The sequence below is a fragment of the Macrobrachium nipponense genome, chromosome 1 (genome assembly GCF_015104395.2).
Source record: "Macrobrachium nipponense isolate FS-2020 chromosome 1, ASM1510439v2, whole genome shotgun sequence".
Classification (NCBI taxonomy): domain Eukaryota; kingdom Metazoa; phylum Arthropoda; class Malacostraca; order Decapoda; family Palaemonidae; genus Macrobrachium; species Macrobrachium nipponense.
The window spans coordinates 124,165,593-124,186,857 of record NC_087200.1 but is presented as its reverse complement, the minus strand read 5'-3'; the positions used below and the strand labels follow the sequence as shown (position 1 = coordinate 124,186,857).

Here is a 21,265-nt window from a genome sequence, read left to right as displayed (position 1 = left end):
ATCATACCTTAGGTTGACACTGTTTTTCAGACGCAAGGACTGCTTGTGACTCTTTTACCTGTGTTTTGCTTGAAGGTTTGTTGTTAGAGGGGTAGTGCTATCCATGTCTTTGTGTGTGTGGATGGTTTTGGGACTGTACAGGCACAGGAATGGTTGTGCATGACAGATCTCTGCTACTAGTTACTCCCAGCTTCTGTGATGATCTGTTTGTCCACATTTGTTCTGCATCATTTTGTACTTGTTATTTGCTACAGGCCCTGGAGTTGTATTTGCACAGAACGTATGTAATGCATTAGACTGTGTTCACCTAAACCAGGAAATAAGAATTATAAAATAATTTTTATTTACCTTAATAACAATTTCTTGATACAGAGGTTGATGAAAACAAAGAAAAAATAAATTAAGGTTTATTTTAATCTAACATCATAAATATCAAAAGATATACTTGGTAAGCAGTCATAAATACAATATTATTGATCTCTAATACTTGCTCATTGGTGCTGCCACTAAGCTATGTACAGAATGTAGGAGACAGCAATATATGTACAGTTTAAAGAAAAGTAAAATATTCCTTGTTATTTTATATTTTTCAATTTCAATGAATTCGCTTGAGTGGAGTGTTGCGATGAAAACTATTCTAGTTCCTAATTTCACACCAAAGAACATGAAGGTAAACATATGAGTTTATAATTGACTGGCATAAATGATATTTGTTATATAAAACATGATTATCGATGTGCGTATAAAATATATAGAACTAAGGGTAGATGTAGGTATAAAATATATAGAACTAAAGGATTGATACAAAATGATGTAATGCATCTTAAAAATTTAAACTTTGCAGTCATTAGCCATTGCACAGGCATAAGGGTAAACTTACTTTCATGAATCTGTTATGTCACCCTCACAGCAATCAATGCCAAGAATTTACTGAGAAAACAGGATAAACATGAACCATTATGATAACTGGCAAACAAAAATCTTAGAGGTTCTGCAGCTTACTGAACTCAACGTGGAAAATGAAACCTCCACACATTTCAATACTTTTTCAATAAAACTAATGCAAAGGATAGGGAAGTTTCTGACACAATGGTCTTTGGTCAGCAGTGTTTTAATTTCATCATGATTCAAATGATGCATTTGTTTTTAAAGCTATGGAATGTTAAAAGATTTCTCTGAACTTTGGACTAGGAAGGTGCATGAATAGCCTGGTGAATAAACAAGCTATTCCTTTGCATAGTCAGATTTTAGCTTTCGGTAAGATATTTGGGCAGAATAGTCTTGCATGTGTGTCCAAGCCGATGCTAATGACATAACCAAGCCAGTGACTCCCTTAAACTCAAGACAAGTATGTAGACTGAAACTTAAGAAATGTATTTCAAGAAAGTTCGTGCCCTCAAACCTTCTTGGAATTCATTCTTAGGTTCCAATCTAATTGTCCTACATTTTTACCCTAATCATATACATACAGTAATTCTCCTCCAGACGCTTCCTTCCATCTTGTTGCCTTCAGATTTCAAGTGCTTTATAGCAAGTACAATTTGATGTAAATTTCATCCCAAAATCTGTTAAAAACTTTCTTGCCGAGATGGATGGGAGAATTAATTGTGGTTTGAAAAGTGTTTGCAAATTAGAACAAGTTGTGAAAAGTTGTGAAAACTTTTGGTGACATCAGCCACTCTGAAGATGGTTGAACCTCATTGGTGGAACCAGTCTTAAGAGCTTGGTTATCAGAATTCACTGAGAACTGATCCTTGGGTTAGGATTCAGGCCTTAATTAATCCTGAAGGCCAACATTATAGATAAAGGAAGGATGATTCCATGTTTATTTGTCTCAGCCTTAATAGGCAGGGTTTAACTTGAGACTGTGTTTCTATTTTTGTAGTATCCCATAATTGCAGACCTTTTGAATTTCATGAACAACTAAAGAACTTTCTCGATGTTCTCAGGCGATATTTATATTTTTAATTTGTACTTGTCTACAAGTGAAACTTTTTAGTTTGTAATTGTCTACAAGTGAAACCATCTCCCTGGATCTACAGGATGCCCCCTCCCCCTCCTACTGTTGTCAAGCAGATCACTAGGAGAACAGGGTGATAAATTTACTGGCGCAGGCCTGTACTGAGGGGTGTCAAAGGCCGCCCCCCCCAAAAAAAAAAAAAAAAAAAAAAAAAAAAAAAAACAAAGTTCATATTTTGTAACTCCTTTTCATAGAACTATACTTACAAAGTAATAAATAACAATCTTTTTTTTTGGCAAGTTTTTTTTCTTATAAATTCTCTTATTAAATATTAACATTCTTTAGTAGTAGGAAATACAAGAGTGATAAAAGGAATATGATTATACCTATGTATGCAATGACTTGTATAGAAGAAAAGGTCCAGTTTTGGGAAAAAAGACCCTCCCCCTCTAAAACTCAGTACGGGCCTGTGGTGGTTGAAATGAAAATGTGTACTGTTGCAATTCTATTCAAAGTCTAATTATTAGAGTATGAAACCTTATTTGATATGAAACCTTTTCCTAGTACAAAGGATTAAGCTTGAAATACTTAGGAGCGTACATTACTTTGTTAGACAATGCTGCTGTAGATTTAAGCTTTTAATGATGCTCAGGAAAAGAATGCACACCTTGAGTGCAAAGTTAAGGTCATGGATTTTTCCGATAAATCTTTTGCAAGATTGCTCCAACTTTGATATGAAATGGCACATTAATTCATACAAAGGAGATGGTTTAACATCGCAAGAGCCTCTGAATGTCTCGTTAAGGGTATTGGCAACATCCTGCTGTAGAACATAAATGTCATGGTAAAATCAATCTAACATGGCAAGCTTTACTGACCCAACTTCAAATCTACTCCAGCTGGAAATATTGCAACAGTTATCCATCATGGACTTGTAACACACACACACACACACATACCAAAAGCAGTTTTAGCAAAATCTTCACAACTTTTAAGAAATGGAAAGATTCAATGGATATTCTCATGGTTAGGCAGTTAGAAACTAGTTTGGAGCAACACCACTACGTCATTGATTCTTTCAAATTTCTGCTTGAACACTACATATTGGGTATCTGCTCATCAGAGTTATGAAATTTAAAAGTAGGCCTAGCCCGTGCTTTGAAGTTACATGACCAAACTGAATGAAATTGTTAGGACAAAAAGAAAGTATTCCGAATAATGTGACCCTGTAGGTCAGTATCTCCTGTTAACAGGTGTTGCCTTACTTAAGGTGAGCATTCCCCTACTTCAAAGAATTGCCTTTGTATAATTTTGAATAACTTAGTACTATGTAAGTATAGGTAGTAGTATACTAAATGAAAGCTGGTTGGGCTTGTAAAGGCCACCAATTACTACAGGTAGTGTTTGAGTTAAAATATTCGCCTTGCGATAATCCGATTTTACGATGGGGTTAGCAATATGATACCGATATGACAATATTTTGAAAATATTTAAAAATATCACTTGTAACGGGTGCAGGCAGCATCATACAGTCAGACAGTGAGAGATATCAAATTACAATAAACTAACTTCTCTACCTCCACCTCTATCCCATCTTCTAGTTAAATCTTAGTTAAAAAAGTAAGAGAGAATGATAAAAATATTGTTACTAACGTTATAATCATTGCATAAATGTGTACAGCCATAAACCACTGAATGAGACAACTTTTTGCTAAGTACAACCAAATCGGATAACAACATCCATTTTGCTTCTTTTTCAACCACTGTATGATAGTCAGCAATACACGTACTGTAGTTATGTTATATAATTGACGTTATGTAGATAGGACTATAGATAAAAGATCAGCAAGGAAATATACTGCTAATTTTAAACAAAGTTGTAGCTGAAGCTGAAAAAACAATGTTCAAGCGGCTAATGACTATAAATTATCGTACATCGGCAACTAGGAAACTCCCATAAACATTGATATGCCATCAGACACAACTACGTATAGATAAAATTTGAGAGAAAAGTATTTTAATCAAAACTACTGGGCATGAAAGAACACATTTTACTGTTGTTTTCACGCCGATAAAAGATAAATTCATAAAGCTCGTGTTACGAAGAAATCCTGTGAAAATAGTTAAGGAAATCACTTTATATTTTCTTACACAAACATGATCACTTAATTTTTTTTACACAATAAACATGCCCCAACGCAATCTATTAATGAAAATAAATAATTTAGTTTACAACGAGACATATTCTAGTCAAATTTCAACTTAAAAACGCTTTGTATAAAAAAATAACCTTGTCCCATAAATAAATAAGTACTGTCCAGCTATTCATTAATGCTATCAATACGACAAGAAATTGGTTAAGAATTGAGTTAAATATGGTGAAATAAACTCTCATTTGCCATCAGCTTTTTTCCACACGACCGGGCCTGATCGGCGGACCTCCCCACTAACGGGCACACTTGATGGGCAAACCGTCAAATTGCCCGATGTGTCTTGTAGCAAAATCACCTTGGTGGTGCCCGATGGCTTGAGCTTCGACCCTGGCAGACATACGTTAACCATATACATATCTTTTACTGAGCCATTCTTTGCACCATATTCCCTTCTTTTTCTTCTTTTTCATCACAAACAAAGAAATTATCATGCTACACAATATCTTCTTTGCGGTAGGCACAATGTTTATCATACCGCACTGAACACACTACTGGCATCGTCGGGCACACCCACCTCTCCATCGCCTCACCCGTGTGGACAACACTCACGGGTAATCCCGCCAGAATTTGCCCGTCAACCCCGGAGCACGCCGATCAGGCCCGCACGTGTGGACAGGCCTTACAGTACACGTCTGATTTTTGTTTCATGTTATTCAATTTCTTTTTGTACTGAATTATCATACGTCAGAATGCATTGAACCTCTAGAATTAGCTGATATGAATAGTTACTATACCATATATGTATAGAGTATACTGTAGGCTAGGCTACCGTATACTACTATGTATAAGATAAACCATATTGTATGCTAGGTTAACTCTTGTTATGTTATTCAATTTCTCTTTGTACTGAATTATAGGCTGTATTCAAGTTATGATTTTTCCAGCAAACAATGTTTTATTTTGGAACCTAACCCCATCATAAGTAGGAGAATACCTATATGTCTCCATTATCAAAATCTTGTAGTAGTGCCGTTCATTGTTTTACTAGCTCAACAGAACATGCTCAAATAACAGTAATAAGTAACAATGAGCGTATTGGTGCTCTGTTACCTTCAAAAGACATTTATGGGAGAGTAACTATGTCTGATCCTTATTTGGGTGAAATAGCTTAAGCATTTGATTTTGTATTCAACTTGCAGGCTGACGCTCGTATCCCTAATGCTTTTTTACTTATATTACTGACAGGAAAAGAGAACACCTACCTCTTTTGCACTCTTTAAATGTAAAGATGTATTGCCCATACCTCAGAAGTAAAATTGTTTTGCTAGAGCCCTTTATTGCCTTTCTGGAGAAATTTTTATTTTTAAAATTCAAATGTATTTTTTATATATATACTATGTTGCTAAATGTACAAATTATTTATTATACATAACTTAATCTTTTAGTATGTGTGTGTGTTTGTGTTAGTTTTAATACCCAATTTTTTTTATAATATTTCATTCATTTCTTTCTTATGATAACACTTGAGGATGACCTTGGCCCCAGTCCCGAGCTGTATGTCCCAAATTTCATCTGTTCATTTGTTACTAAGTTTCATTAAATCAACGAAAACTTTGATGCCCGGGTTTGTTTTTATCAATAGTACTAGGAGAAAACAATTCTAATCTTGATCAAGAAGTAATGAGTTATGATTGGCTTTATAAAAAAATAAGGGTTTACCCAAAAACCAAAATGTTACCCTTGAGGTACCATTGGTTTATAAAGAGTAATCCTTGTCATTTCCCACAACATGATAGGATTATTTAAACTTAAAAGATTAGAAACCTACAAACATCTTAACATTAAAAAGTAATGGAATGTCCAGTAAAATTCTTATCCATGCTTTTGACAGATCTATATATACTTCCATAGCATTGAAGTTGTTAATTCTTATAAATTTTTTTAAACTTGGTCAAGAAATACACCCAGAATACATATCATCATAATGGTCACTACCACGAACAATGAACATTACTACATATTACTATGGTACTCTGTAGCCCTTACATGCTTTCCCAGCACTTGAATGAAAACTATCAAACATTTACTTACCACTCACACTTCAAATTGATAAATTACAAAACTTGACATACTCATAAAATACTTTTAGCATCCATGCATTCTAAAAGCAAACGCTTTGGGAAAGGTAAATGTGAGCAAGTAGCATGGTGCTTTATATCTAGGTACATATCTGAAACTCTTTTTATAAAAACACTATTTGAAAAGTCTTATGAGCAATGTGAATATGTACACTTAAAAACTAGATCTGCAATTCTGCATTTAATGAAATATGTGGAATCTTTGTAATTCACTGACCTCAGTTGGCACAGAACATTGCTAAATGCTGAGAGAGGAACATTCACACACTTATTATAATCATTACATAGTTCCTCAGAGCACTCAGTATTTTATCAGTACATTCTTTCTGCTATAAAGACCTTCCTAGCTTATTCTAAGGAGCCACAGTTGAGTCATTTTGCATTTTTAATAATAGGAAAAGAATTGAAATATAAAATACCCAAGTTTTTATAGTTTCCTAATGCGTACATATATTCACAAAAAGATTACTGATAGCATTGCGAAATAATTGTTAAAGCATTCCATTTAAAACAGTAGTTCAGATTACACCAAAAAAAAAAAGCATTAGTTCACAAGTTTCATTTTAAATTTGAATTCATAACTGCCAACAATTCTTGAGGTACAGCACTACTTGTGACAGAACTAGTGGTGTTGCACCTGGTGAATCCTTACCATTATGACATTTATCAGTCAATGGTTCAAGCTGAAAAGATGGCATCTTGTTCTCCAACTCCTTAAAACAAGGGAAACTCATTAACTAACAATCTTTGTACAAAAGTTCATCATTTAATTTTATAGCCCAAGAGTGGGAGATGTCTTTCACAGACCAACATCAATTAAAGCAAAGCATTCGGAAGCATTTGCATTTACACTCAGGGTCTGTCATTCATACAACAGTAATCTTCAAGGAGTAAAATCATAATATGTATTCTCTAAAATGGTATTGCTTAAGATTCCTCCATAATTTTATTGGTACAATTAGGCTCAACTGTAATACGCATTGTGCTTTCAGGTTTGTGAAAAGTTTAAGAATATGTATTAAGTTTCTGTAAACTGGAAGACTTAAAATCTAAGTCTTTTAGTGTTATATATCATTATGCTAGTACAGTGGACCCCTGTATTCGCGTTCTCCAGATTCGTGGACTTGCACATTCGCTGATTTCTCTCGGGAACGTTCCCCCGCATTATTCACGGGAAATTAGCATATTCGCGGTTTTTGTATGAGAAATATCCAAAAATTCCTGTTTTTTTTTCTTTTATCAATTTCATCATAAAATGCACTTTTTGTGATGAAACTATTTTAAAAAAACAAGCATAAAAGTTTTTAGTGGGTTTTTCTTGAGTTTTAACTAACAAAATAGGCTGTTTTCAGCATTTTTATAGGGGTTCCAACTACTATTCGCGGGTTCTAACTATTCACGGGGAGGGGGGGTTGGCTGGTGTGCATCCCCCGCGAATATGGGGGGGACCACTGTAATGAGGAATTGGTAATTAATATAATCATTGGGTTTCTCAAGGATTCTAATAAAAGCTCTGTATCACAAAGTTTGTAAAAGGTTCAACATTTTGAAAGAACTATGCAGACTAAAGTTTCATAAATTGTGACAATTTTTTCATAACTGTTACAACTTTCAAAATGTTAAAATAATTATATATAATGTAATAATTTTATCATCAAGTTTTATAAGTCTGCAAAAACCTTAAGATTTTCAAAAGATGTGAGAGTAGCATTTTTCAGTGCTACTAAAATCTGAATTATTTTCCATTTTCTAAACCTTCTTTGAAAGGCTTTGATTTTTTTAATCCTACATGTTCTTAAACATCTCAGTATCTCGACCAAATAGATTTCTTCTTAAATTGTTAGTAAATCAACAACAAAATATTAACACTCCATTATAATATAGTAGTATTTTTATATTTTTTTTTATCTTTAAAGAAGAGCTTTCCAGCAGAGGAAATAATACATATTATTACATAAATTTCATAATATTCTCATATTTAGACATCAATAACTACCTTCATATTTGCCTACAATGTACATTCTCTATACATTTATACAATCTAATATTTTACAGTTGAATCTGTTACATTTAAAGATGCAAAGATGTGTCAGTACATCATACATGTTATCAGTACATCATACATGTTTAAGGTGATTTTGAGAAGAGGAATAAAAGTAACTGGCTTTACAGGGGACATCTGGCCATAGTTTGTTGTTTATATATAAGCATTGTGGCTGCCTTGAGTTCAATACCCGTCCATCCAGACTGCATGCTATATATAAGCAGCATTGTGGCTGTCCTGAGTTTAGTACCATTCCATCCAGACTGCATGCAGCTGCAAAAGAAAATTATTAAAATTAACATAAGAGGCAACTGTTTTTGAATTTAATGAAATGGCAATATGTATGTAACAAAATCCCAGATGGTAAGAAATTAATAAGGGCAAATTAACCAATTTCTGTTTGCATATAAATCAGCAACGCAAATCTTCACCAATAAGAACAATTTTAACAAAAACCTTTGAAGTACACAGTTGCCCTAAAGCTATTTACTCGTGAATTTTCAGAGGCAGAATCTAATGCTGGAATAATTTTTATTTTTGTTTTGCCTTTCACTGTTCTTCACAAATTCCCCTTTTCAGGATTGTTATACCACAGATGTCTGAATTGAAGAGGTGCGGATGTGTGATACTTTCTGCAGCGCTGAAGTCACTGAAGTCATTCTAATTATTTCCTTAAATATCTACCATTCAATTTGCAGTATTCAACCTTTTTGATGGACTTAAGCCTACTAGAGATTCTTGAATACTGCAGTCAAGTTGATATCAATTGCCATGCTGAACCAATTGTCAACAATTTTCTGGCATCAAGGTTTTGAAAATATTGTGCCAACAGTAAATATAAAGTTATTGCCATACTAAATGGATGAGTGAATTACTGATGAGTTAAGTTTGACTGAAAGTAGGTACAGTAGTGCCTCAGGATACGAAATTAATCCATTCCGAAGCGGCCTTCGTAACCTGATTTTTTTGTATCTTGAACCACATTTTACATGTAAATTGCCTAATTCGTTCCAAGCCCTACAAAAACACCCCAGTAAATTTTATAATAAAGCTAAATTGACTAATCAACAAAGAAATACAACAATTTGGACCATTCAATACCTAACATAAACTACATATACTACTATATGTACCTGTAAATAAAGTGTATGAGTGTACATGGTACAAGAAATACTGTACGTGCATACGTATGTAGTAAAATGTGGAACCTTACCTTTCGAGTGAGGCGATCTTTGAAAGTGACGACAGAGGAGGAGGACAAATGGCAGAAAACATGAACACAACTTTTCAAAACACATTAAAAAATGGCAGAAAACATTAACACTAAACTTTACGAAACACATTAACAAATGGCACAAAACATTGACACTTAACTTTACAGAAAACTTAAAATTAAATTTTTTTTTTTGTCTTTTTTTTTGCATTTTTTTTTACTCATACTTTTTTTTTTTTTTTTTTTTTTTTTTTTTTTTTTTATACAAAATTTCAATTTCTTCACCACTTTCAACTTTCTGTTTTTTCATATCACTTGGATCTTCCTGTTTGCTTACTCCTACTAAAGGCCTCTTTAAAAAATAACTATCCAAGGAAGATTGCTTCTGTCTGCTTTTCAAAATGTTCCTGAAACGACTCAGGCAAACATCATCGAACTGCGCAAGCATACGACCTGTGTAAGCCTTTTCGGGGTGTCTTTTTTTTTTTTTCTACAAAGGATTGCACTTTATGAAAAGCAGCTAGAGCATCCTTAATTTTTGCCGTTGTCATAGGGTCCTCCTCGCCGCTGCTAGAGAACTCTTCTTGAACGACGTTATGTTGCATGGCCTCCAACTCCTTCAGGTCATCCGTCGTAAGCTCCTCTTGGTGCTCCTCGAGAAGGCCATTGATGTCGTCCTCGTCGACAACCATCCCCATGAACTTGCCGAGAGCAACGATCTCGTCAAGATTTGGTTGCAAAATAGTTTCAGGATCTTCATCTGTTTCTGAATATGCATCAGCTTCGCCCATGTCGAATCCCTTGAAGTCTCGGGCGGATACAGCATCAGGCCAGAGTTTCCTCCACGAAGAATTCAAGGTTCGCCTTGAAACCTCCTGCCAAGCTTGATCGATGGGTCGGATCCATATGACGATATCGAAATGCTGCTTCAAAAATTCACGCAAGGTGAGGTTTGTGGTATCGGTGATGTCGAAACATCTCTTGAAAAGATGTTTCGTATACAGATTCTTGAAGTTCGATATCACTTGCTGGTTCATATGGGCTGGAGGAGAGGGGTGGTGTTAGGTGGAAGATAAAGAACCTTGATGAAAGAATACTCCACTAGGATATCTTCCTCGAGGCCAGGAGGGTGAGCAGGGCCATTGTCCAACAACAGCAGACATTTCAGAGGGAGGAGCTTCTCTTCCAAGAATTTCTTCACTGTTGGGCCGAAACACAGATTTACCCACTCGGTGAACAAAAGCCTCGTTACCCAGGCTTTCGCATTAGCCCTCCACATCACTGGAAGCTTCTCCTTTAGCACTTTGTGGGCCTTGAAGGCTCGAGGAGTCTCCGAATGATAGACAAGTAGGGGATTGACTTTAAATTCCCCACTGGCGTTGGAACAGTGCAAGCGTAAGCCTGTCTTTCATAGGCTTATGCCAGGGTAGCTTCTTCTCTTCCTCCGTGATGTATGTCCGACGAGGCATTTTTTTCCAAAAAAGGCCAGTCTCGTCACAGTTGAAGACTTGCTGAGAACTGTAGCCTTCGTTGATCGCCATCTCGTTGAACGTCTTAATAAAGGCTTCGGCTGCTTTCGTGTCCGAGCTGGCCGCCTCCCCATGCCGCACCACCGAATGGATGCCAGTCAGTTTCCGGAATTTTTCAAACCACCCACGAGAAGCCTTGAAGTCTGGGGTTGGTGTCGATGTCCCTTCTCCTGTGTCGTCTTCGGCCTGGGCAATCAGATTACCAAAAATAGCGCTCGCCTTGTTGCAGATTGCCGTCTCAGTTATCATATCGCCAGCGATTTCTTTGTCTTTTATCCATACAAGAAGCAGCCTCTCCATCTCATCATGCATGTGGCTCCTCTTGTTGGACAAAATAGTCACGCACTTGGAGGTGTAGCTGGTTTGATGGCTTTCTTCTGCTTAAGGATGGTGCCTATCGTCGACGGATTTCAGCCGTATTCCTTAGCGATCACACTCAACCGCATGCCAGCCTCATACAGTAGTACCTCGAGATATGAAAGGCTCTACTTACGAAAAACTCGAGATACGAAAGCAAATACGAAAAATTTTACTGCTCTACATACGAAAAGTTTTCAAGATACGAAAGGTTGTTGCTGTAAAGTCCTGAGATTCACCCGGACCACCGAGAACAATTTTAAAACTCCCGCGCCGCCAACTGAGTAAACTCGCCACCATCCTCCCGCTCTCCCATTGGTTCCTGATGCTAGTCACCCCATAAGGTCCTGCTCTCCTATTGGTCAGCATCTACCCCTTGTGCTTTAAATATTCTATTGGTAAAAGGTTGCTGTAAATTGAAAAACTTATTCATGCAATACATTTAATAAAAAAAAACATTAGGTAAAGATAGAATAAAGAATAAAAATGAATGGTTATTATACTGTTTGGTAGTTTCAGAAGTTGAAGAGAGATAAGCCATAAATGAAAATTTATGGCTTACTGTGTAGAAGTGATTGCTTGGCGATCGTTCGATACTCGTAAGTGCTGGATGTAAACAGACGTTTGGAAGCTTTTTTTTTGTTTGTTTATTATAGTTAATGGTTACTTAATAATTATTTGAAATGAGTACATGCAATACATTTAATAAAAAAAAATTGTGAATTAGATATCATAAAATAGAAAATAAATCAGACTGCCAACAAATACGTATTTTTTAGAATTCTTCTTCTGTTTTATTATTACGTTACTTATACGTATGTTTCATTATAGCTGTCAGTAACTCGGTATCTCCATTAGGTAAAGATAGAATAAAGAATAGAAATGAACGGTTATTATACTGTTTGGAAGTTTCATTAGTTGAAGAGAGATACTAATGACAATTTATGGCTTACTGTGTGCTAGGAAAAATGATTGCTTGGTGCTCGTTCGATACTAGTAAGACAGGTAAGAGCTGAATGTAAACAATCGATTGGAAGGTTTGTTTTTTGTTTGTTTGTGTATTATAGTTAATGATTAATTAATAATTATTTGAAATGAGTATACATACTGATTATTTATACATTTTATTGGCATATTCTAAGCTTTTAGCTCTTAGGTTTAGATGTCAGAATCATAGACTAGGCTACAGTAGCAACCGCTAACATAGACTAGGCTTATTGCTATGGGACATATGCTGAAGTCCTAATATATGCAGTAAAAATGGGGTTGAACATTACATGCAGTTGAATATTACTCAAGTATGTACAGTATTTTGCCTTTTTGGAGTCATATTTCTTAAGTCGGATCGGCATCGTAACCCTAGAACATGTGTTTAAGGCCTGGAAATATAATTTACTGGGGTGTTTTTGGAGGGCTTGGAACGGATTAGCCATTTTACATGTAAAATGTGTTCCAAGATACGAAAAACTCATGATGCGAAGGCCGTCTCGGAACAGATTAATTTCGTATCTCGAGGTACCACTGTACTTCTTGATTATCTCCATCTTTGTCTCCATAGAAAGCATCCTCTTCTTTCTGTGAACTTCAGCAACTTTCTTGGGACCCATGACTATACGTAATTAAGTTACTAATTAAGTTCTCATGCAAGATAATAAAGTACAAAGCGAAATCACTAACACGAATTTATGTTAACAAACGAAATCGTATATGTGAATGAACGAATTCCGCGTGTGTACGATAATGCTGGTGCGACGAAGTGGCCGAACAATGCCTTTACGTAGAGCATGATGGGATAGATGCTGACCACTAGGAGAGCAGGATCTTACGGCGGTGACTAGCATCAGAAACCAATGGGAGAGTGGGAGGATGGTGGTGAGTCTACAGAGTTAGAGGCGCCCGAGTTTTAAAATTGTTCTTGGTGGTCTGGGCAAATCTCTGGACTTTACAGTAACACCCTTCGGTAACCTGAATTATTTTCGTATGCAGAGGCAAAAAAATCTTCGTCTTTGTTTTCGTAACTTGAATTTTTTGTAAGTTGGGACTTTCGTATGTCGAGGTTCCACTGTATTGTTTTATTGTTTTGCTTTAAATAGCAAAGGTTATAGTATATGAGTATTTGGTATTATTACTAAATTTAGTTTTTAGTGCATGTTGTGATGGTTTTCAGTACATGTATGTATGTATGTATGTATGTATGTATGTATGTATGTATGTATGTATGTATGTATATATATATCTATATCTATTTGTTCTTACACAAATATGCACATAGAATTTAGCTTTGAGCTGGAAACGACTTCAAAATGAACTTACTGACAGGGTAGCTAACTGCTGACAGGTTGGGGGAACTCTGCCCACCTGTGGATCTGCACTCCACCTTGCATAAGTTTAGATGTGTCTTATGAATCTCTATGTGACTTTGCTGCTCGAATGTCTTGATGAATAAAATTGAGTTCCTTTTCTCTTTGGTTGACTATTATAATTCAAATCCACCCATCAAATTAGTCTGCTTGCCAGGAATATGTATAATTATTGCAATGATTACTTGTTTTGTCAAGAATTATTAGTCTGGATGTTCTTCAGGTATGTAATGCTTTGTCACCTTTGATGGACAGTGAGTTTGGTTTGTCTTAGATTAGGTAGTCCCCCTGTTGTCGCCTTCCTTTTTACCTGGTTGGAGGAACAAGCCATTATAGTATAATGCTCTGATGAGTGTGACTGAGTTTTGATTCTGGATTTGACTAATACTGCTGATGAGGTGCCCTCCAGTGAATTTCATTCTTTGGAAGATTGACCAAGGTTACAAATGCCTTGACTCCCTTTCTTGGAAATTTATCACACTTGCAAGTCTTTCAAGTCTTTGGATCCATGATAGCTTTTCTTCAGTGTGATAGGAAGTACACCATGGCAGTGGCATGTTGCACAAAAGGGCCTAGTGTCCTTTCATCCCCTCTGTAGCAATGCAAGTACATGAACAGACAGATGTATTTCCAGTACAGTGGCCAACCAGACTTCATAAGAAAGGTGAATGTATCTGTCCGTTTCTTTTTCAATGAAGTCACGAGATAAGGACAGCTGAGCTTGTCTTCCAGGTCTTGTTCAACCTCTGAAGAAACTGGATCATAGTCTTTCTTTTCTTGACTTAACAAGGTTGGCTCTGTTCTGGTCTGCCTACTCACTCTACATGTTCAAATGTGATATTGGAATGAACCATGCTCCTATGGGCCTGTGGAACCTATGATAATATGCCATCTATGTTGCCTCTGTGACTAGTCTTTCAACCAATGCCAACAGCTCATTTGTTACCTTCAAGTTGACCGAGAACTGATGTCCAATGGTCATTTCTCTTGACTAGGAACAAGATCAAATGAGCATACCGCACAACTTCCTGGTGGGCATCAGTACGTTTTGCACAAGATCTCTCGAGGCCAGGATCATCGGTCTGTCTATCACATCCAGAAGAACTTGTCAATCAGTTAATAGGATGGAATGTAATAGTGAAGATCACATTCTTACCTTAGAATGTTGCCCATGGGACTCATTTTCCTTGGATCCCATGGTGGATGGATGGTCGACAAATCATGTAGTTCACCCAGCTCCTAGGGACAGATTGCGTTTTGCCTCAGGTGGGAGCTGCAAGGAGAAAGTGTGTGGTACTGGCCTCCACACTTACTCCTAGCTTCCTTCCTCTTCCAATGGGCAGAGGAGCAGTGGATGAACTGTCACATGCTGGACTGGCATGCATGCAGGTGATCTAGATGACTAAGTATCCTATCTATAATCTAGTTTTTATTGGATTGATAGATGCAAATCCTTCCTTCTCTTTCTCTAGCAAGGGGTGAGAGGGACTGTGGTCTAACCAGTTGGTTATTTCAGCCTTATGTTCTCTGACACTATGGGTTCGTTGAAACCTTTTCCAATCAGGGATTTTACTTATATTCCCTTAATAATTCAACAGATTAGAGGTACAGTCTCCTTCCTTAGCTCTTTTGTGACCAGGAAGAGACTAGTACCTAGGTGAGCTGAACTACCAGTCAGTTCAGAGAATTACTTAGATCCACCCTCCAAAAGTAAGTCTCCCATATGTAAAGACTGAGTGTTTGTATTTGTGAAGGGACAAATGACAGATTTTAAAAATAATTTGCATTTTTCCTAACATACAAACCTGGGGTCTTTATGTAAAAGCCCACCTCTTACCACCCCTCATTCTCTTACCTGAGTCAAAGGACACATTAGAATTGAATGCAATCAGACTGGTTGGGCGTTACTTCTGCCTGTACCTTCAGTAACTGTTACCATAACCACTTTGTAAAAAGCTAAACGGCCAAATTCCAGATCACTGAAAGCCGATTCCCATCTGTAAAGACCTCAGGTTTGTATGTTTGGAAAAATACAAATTTTTAAAAAAATTGATGTTTTGTCTTTGTAAGCTTTCAGCTTGCATCAAGTCTAGTCTTTCTCGCACAGAGAAAGGGTTGTGGAAACCAGTTGCACAACTTGTTTTCTTGCTGTTGCTGTGCCAGCAAATTGGGTGTATAGAAGCAAGTAGTGTTTTCTGTATATTCATGGCTGTGTGGCCATAGTGATTGGATTGCTACAAGTCCCTTCACCAAGCACAGAGAGGGAGTTTCACATCCTGTTTGTGTTTCTCATTCACTTCCGTTTTGTGGTCTGAAGAATTAAGTTATGGGTGGCAATGGACTAGTGGTGAGTGGTGTCCTGTTTATCCAAGGATATATGACCAGGGTTACAGAGAAAAAATTTTTTTGGGGGGAGGGGGGAGCAAGTTGGACAACTGCTGCAACTAAGGAGTCCTTTGCTTTTTCTAATAATGACTCTTTGTCACTGTTTAAGAGAAGTTTGTGCAACTTAATTGCAATTGGTATCAGTGTGGTTTTTCCAAAGCCTCATATGCTTCCAAAACTTCCAAGTGGAGGAAGATGAAGGTGCCTTAGCCTTGTTCATCTTGCAAGAAATCTGGCAAGGCTTTTGGCATTTGGTCTTTTCTGGGGAAGACTGAAAGGGGCTCACCTTAGCAGTGCCTCATGCACCGCTGCAACTGGGACCTTGCACACAGGTGCAACCACTATGTCAGTCCAGGGTGTTTCAGTATAAGCAAGGGAATTGAGCATGCATGTGCCCTTTCCTTCTCTTAGCTCTCTCTCTAGAAATTGCTGGATTGTGAAAGGGCTTGTGTTGCGTAGCATTGTCACCAGGCTTTGTAAGAGTAAGAGGAGGCCCCAGATTCATCCTTCCTCTCTTACAGAAACTTTGGCTTCTAGGAGGGACGGGGCACAATCGCAGACAGCTAGACAGCTTTCATCCACTTTCACTTTAGCATATTCACAGTTCACTGTACTACTGATTTGTGCCAGGGTCAGTCTAGGGACAGGGTGGGATGTAAGCCCAAGTGGTTGAATGGGGTTTTAACAAGCCTTCCTCTCCTGCTGGGGGGAAAATCTTGAGATGCTTGAAGCCTTTACCCTGAATAGGTGCAATGGGTCGAGCACGACCCGAGGAGTTTAAAAAAAAAAAAATTTTTTCCCCATAAATCATCGTCTATCTCAAATCTGGGTGTGATCGACCTGCAAGAGGCTAGCAGAACACGCTACAATCATGTCTAAACCTGCGTTTGCCTTGCCTTTGTCCTTTCCCCTTTTGAACATGTGTGGGATACAAAGGCAAAGTTATCAAGTAGTGATTTGCTGTTTAACACTGTTGACTCTGGGATAGTTTAATATTGTTGGAAACTGTAGGTAGATGGTGTGTGTACCATATGCATGCCAATGGTTGTGGCTGAAATGTCTTATATTGCCATTTGGTCCAATTTCCTTCGAATGCCAATTTCTCAGTTTTTTTTTTTGCATTTTTCATCAACAATGGCCAGCAGGCAGTATTCTCTGAGCATGGATGTCATCAACTTACTTCTAATGGAATTGTAAAGTGATGAGGATAATTTAAGAGGTTGCTGACACCTATGGCAAAAACCTCAAGTTTGTGTAACAAAGGGTTGGAGGCGAGGGTGATGACCTTGAAATGATTATGACACGAGGGGGAGAGAGAGGGTGGGAAGTAGTGGGTCTGTGCCTTTTCTGGTGACAGATTACATGAGCTTATGTCAGTAAATCATGACACAATGTAGAGAGAGAGAGAGAGAGAATAACATTTCTGATATGACAGTGAATTACATCTTAGTGCAGATCTTTTTACATAATTCTGTTCAAGGATAATATGAGTTTATTCTATAAAAAAATTAGCCACTTCCTATTCCATTTAGGTACCAAAGAATTTGTGAAATTTTGACAAGTTTTTGTCCAAAAAAACATACTTTTTTTCTCTCTTCTGATTTTGACCTCTATGAGTCCGACACCTTTTCTGGCAGTCACATATTGTAAATAGTAGTTTTAGGAAGGATTCATTCAATTTTTGTGTGTACTATATAGTGTGCTTCTCTGCACGTTAAGAGGAATGTTTGCATCACCTGCACCTGTGTTTACCCTACCTCCCCCACTGCTGCATTGATGCTGTTAACATTATTATTATTATTATTATTGTTGTCGCTATTGATGCTATGGTTATTAACCCTCTTACGCCGGAGCCCTAAAAATCAAAACGTCTCCCGTATGCCGGGCCTGGTTTGGAGTGAGCGCGGAACCGGAAAAATAATTTTTTCAAAAAATTACAGCGCGCGTACTTTGAAGATTAAGAGTTCATTTTTGACTCCTTTTTTGTCATTGCCTGAAGTTTAGAATGCAACCATCAGAAATGAAAAATAATATCATTATCATATGTAAATAATGCGATATATGGTAGCGAAAAAAAAAAAAATTCATACATAATTGTATTCAAATCACGCTGTGCAAAAAACGGTCAAAGCTAACCAGTTTACTTTGTTTGCGTTTGTATTGTACACTAAATTGCGATCATTTTGATATATAATACATTGTAAAACAATAAAAAGCAACACCGGAAAAATATTATCACAAAATGATGTACGAATTCGTAACGCGCGGACGCAAAAAAATATTTTTTTCAAAATTCACCGTAATTCTAAAATAATGTTCTAGAGACTTCCAATTTGTTTCAAAATTAAGACAAATGATTGAATATTACGATACTGTAAGAGTTTTAGATTATAATTGCAGATTTCGACCATTTCGGACGAGTTAAATTTGACCGAATGTCGAAATTTTAATATATATATTTTTTCATATGCACATATTTCGAAGATGGAAAAAGCTACAACCTTCAATTATTTTGTATTGTATTCTTCATGAATTTGCGCACATTTTGATATATGAAACTCTATAAAAAGGCTAATATGAAAAGGAGCAAATATTAGGATAATGCCATGTACGTATTCGGAGACTTGCGGCCGCGAATCGCGCGCGGAGTGAAGGTAAATATATTTTTCAAAAATTCACCATAAATCACAATATTGTTTTAGAGACTTCAAATTTGTTCAAAATGAAGAAAAATGACGGAATATTTCTAGGCCGTAAGAGTTTTAGCTTACAATTGCGTTTTTCAACTATTTCGGTAGAGTCAAATTTGACCGAACGTGGTTTTTTTTCTATTTATCGTGATTTATATGCAAATATTTCGAAAAAAGAGAAAAGCTACAACCTTCAATCATTTTTAGTTGTATTCTACATGAAATTACGCACATTTTCATATATAAAACTTTATGTAACAGCTAATTTTAAATGGTGCAAACATTTCGACAATTGCACAAAAAAATTCTGATTTTTTCGGAAGAGTTACCGCGCGAACGTAATTTTTTTTTTTCATAAATTCACCATAAATCGAAATATTGTGCTAGAGACTTCCAAGTCGTTGCAAAATGAAGGTAAATGATTGAATATTACTAGAATATAAGAGTTTAGCTTACAATGCGTTTTTCGACCATTTCGGTAGAGTCAAAGCTGACCGAAAGTTGAAATTTTTGCACTTAACGTTATTTATATGAAAATATTTCAAAACTGATAAAAGCTACAACCATGGGTTGTTTTTTGTTGTATTGTGCATGAAATTGCGCACATTTCCATATATAAAACTTTATGTAACGGCAAATTTTTTAAAAGGGTGCAAACATTAGGACAATCGCACGAAAAAATTTATCGGAAGAGTTATCGCACGAACGTAAGGAAAAAGTTTTTTCATAAATTCACCATAAATCGAAATATTGTGCTAGAGACGTCCAATTTGTTGCAAAATAAAGGCAAATGATTGAATATTACTATAATATAAGAATTTTAGCTTACAATTGCGTTTCTCGACCATTTCTGTAGTCAAAGTTGACCGAAGGTTGAAATTTTGCACTTATCGTTATTTATATGAAAATATTTCAAAATTGATAAAAGCTACAATCATGAGTATTTTTTAGTTGTATAGTGCATGAAATTGCGCACATTTCATATATAATACTTCATGTAAAGGATAATTTAAAATGGTGCAATAATTATGTCAAAGTGACGAAATAATTTCCGAGATGTGTCACTGATACTTTTTAGTGCGATAAGAAAGAAATTCGCGCTTGCGCGCCTGCGTAGCGATTGTAAACAAAACAACGCCTTGATCCGTGAACTCCCAGCATCCCCCAAGGCGCGTGATACAAAAGTTTTCGGCTGGTAGGCCTATAAGTATTTTTCCGCGAATTTTTCTTTTTAAAAAAAACTTTTTGAGCCGACGTATGATACGTCCAATCGGCATACGGGAGACATTTTGACTCGACGTTTAATACGTCCAATCGGCGTAAGAGGTTAATTTCATTGTTGTTGTTGTTATTGCCAATGCTGTTACCACAAGTTTCCCGACCTCTTGTTAACCTCTCATACATGATGGCTGGTATAACGTAGAACTCCTTCATTTTTAAAATTTTTCTATTTAAAAAGACTTCCTATCAAACTGACTGCTAAAGAAAGTAATACAGACAGAATAGCGGCCCCTTTGCGACTCTTCAATATGTTTTTCTTCCCTGCTAATGTTGTCGTTTTCAAGGATACTTGACGGATTTCCCTCTTACACCTTTGAGGTTTTAATGAGGGTAGTTTCTCTGGTTAGATTACCGTGGAGAAAATTTCTAAATGTTTCGGATATGGTAGCGATAAACGCTCTGCTTAATGTGGGAATTACTCTACTCTTCTCGGAGGGGGACAAATGGGAGATGAATAAAATAAAATTTTTGTTTTTACATATTAAAGGGGCCGGCCGGAACCCTTATATATGGGAGTATAGGGCAAAAAACTCAGTCATGAAAAAATTCATGGAGCTTCATATGGGAATTGAGAATATGTATACGAAATATTTCGTCAAAATTCCTCTTACTTTCGTAGTTTCTATTATCGTAAATTTTGATAATTATTGTCAAAGAAATTGGGAGAAGTGGCATCTGTAGACATTCCCTGAGTCGAGAAGGGAGACTTCACTTCAGTCAGCTACCAATTAAGTCCAACCATCAGTGCGAGCACAAACTTCAAGTAGTCTACATGTTCGATTTCACCTCTGACATTCACTTGCTTTTACGTATGTTTATGTATGTTTCGGCAAGAATTTCATAATGCCGATGAGGAAAAGACAAGGAAAACATCTCGCTAACATACAGACAAAGAAAAATCGCTCAAGTATTATTACAGAATATCATAATATACGCGCAGTTAGTGAAGAGAGAGGGGAGGGTTGCGTTGCGTAGTAAGGGTTGCGTAGTAATGCCCCTTCTTGCCTGACAGCACATGTCACACTGTGCCCAAGGCTACGATCTTTGAGCAAAGAGATCTTCATTTATAATAAATAACAAAGTTTTGGTTTTTTAATACCCAAAATGGTATATGAAATTCATAATAATTATGATTTATTAAATTGTCTTTGTAAA

The 21,265-nt window shown here is 36.5% G+C and overlaps 1 protein-coding gene across 1 annotated transcript in view; it reads right to left on the bottom strand.

The window, feature by feature from the left end:
- Positions 1–393: 393 nt before the first annotated feature.
- LOC135219592 (atrial natriuretic peptide receptor 2-like) overlaps positions 394–21,265 on the bottom strand; it is a gene marked incomplete in the record, with an annotated part of 558,458 nt that continues 537,586 nt past the window's right edge. Inside the window, 1 exon segment of the mRNA XM_064256480.1 lies at positions 394–8,568.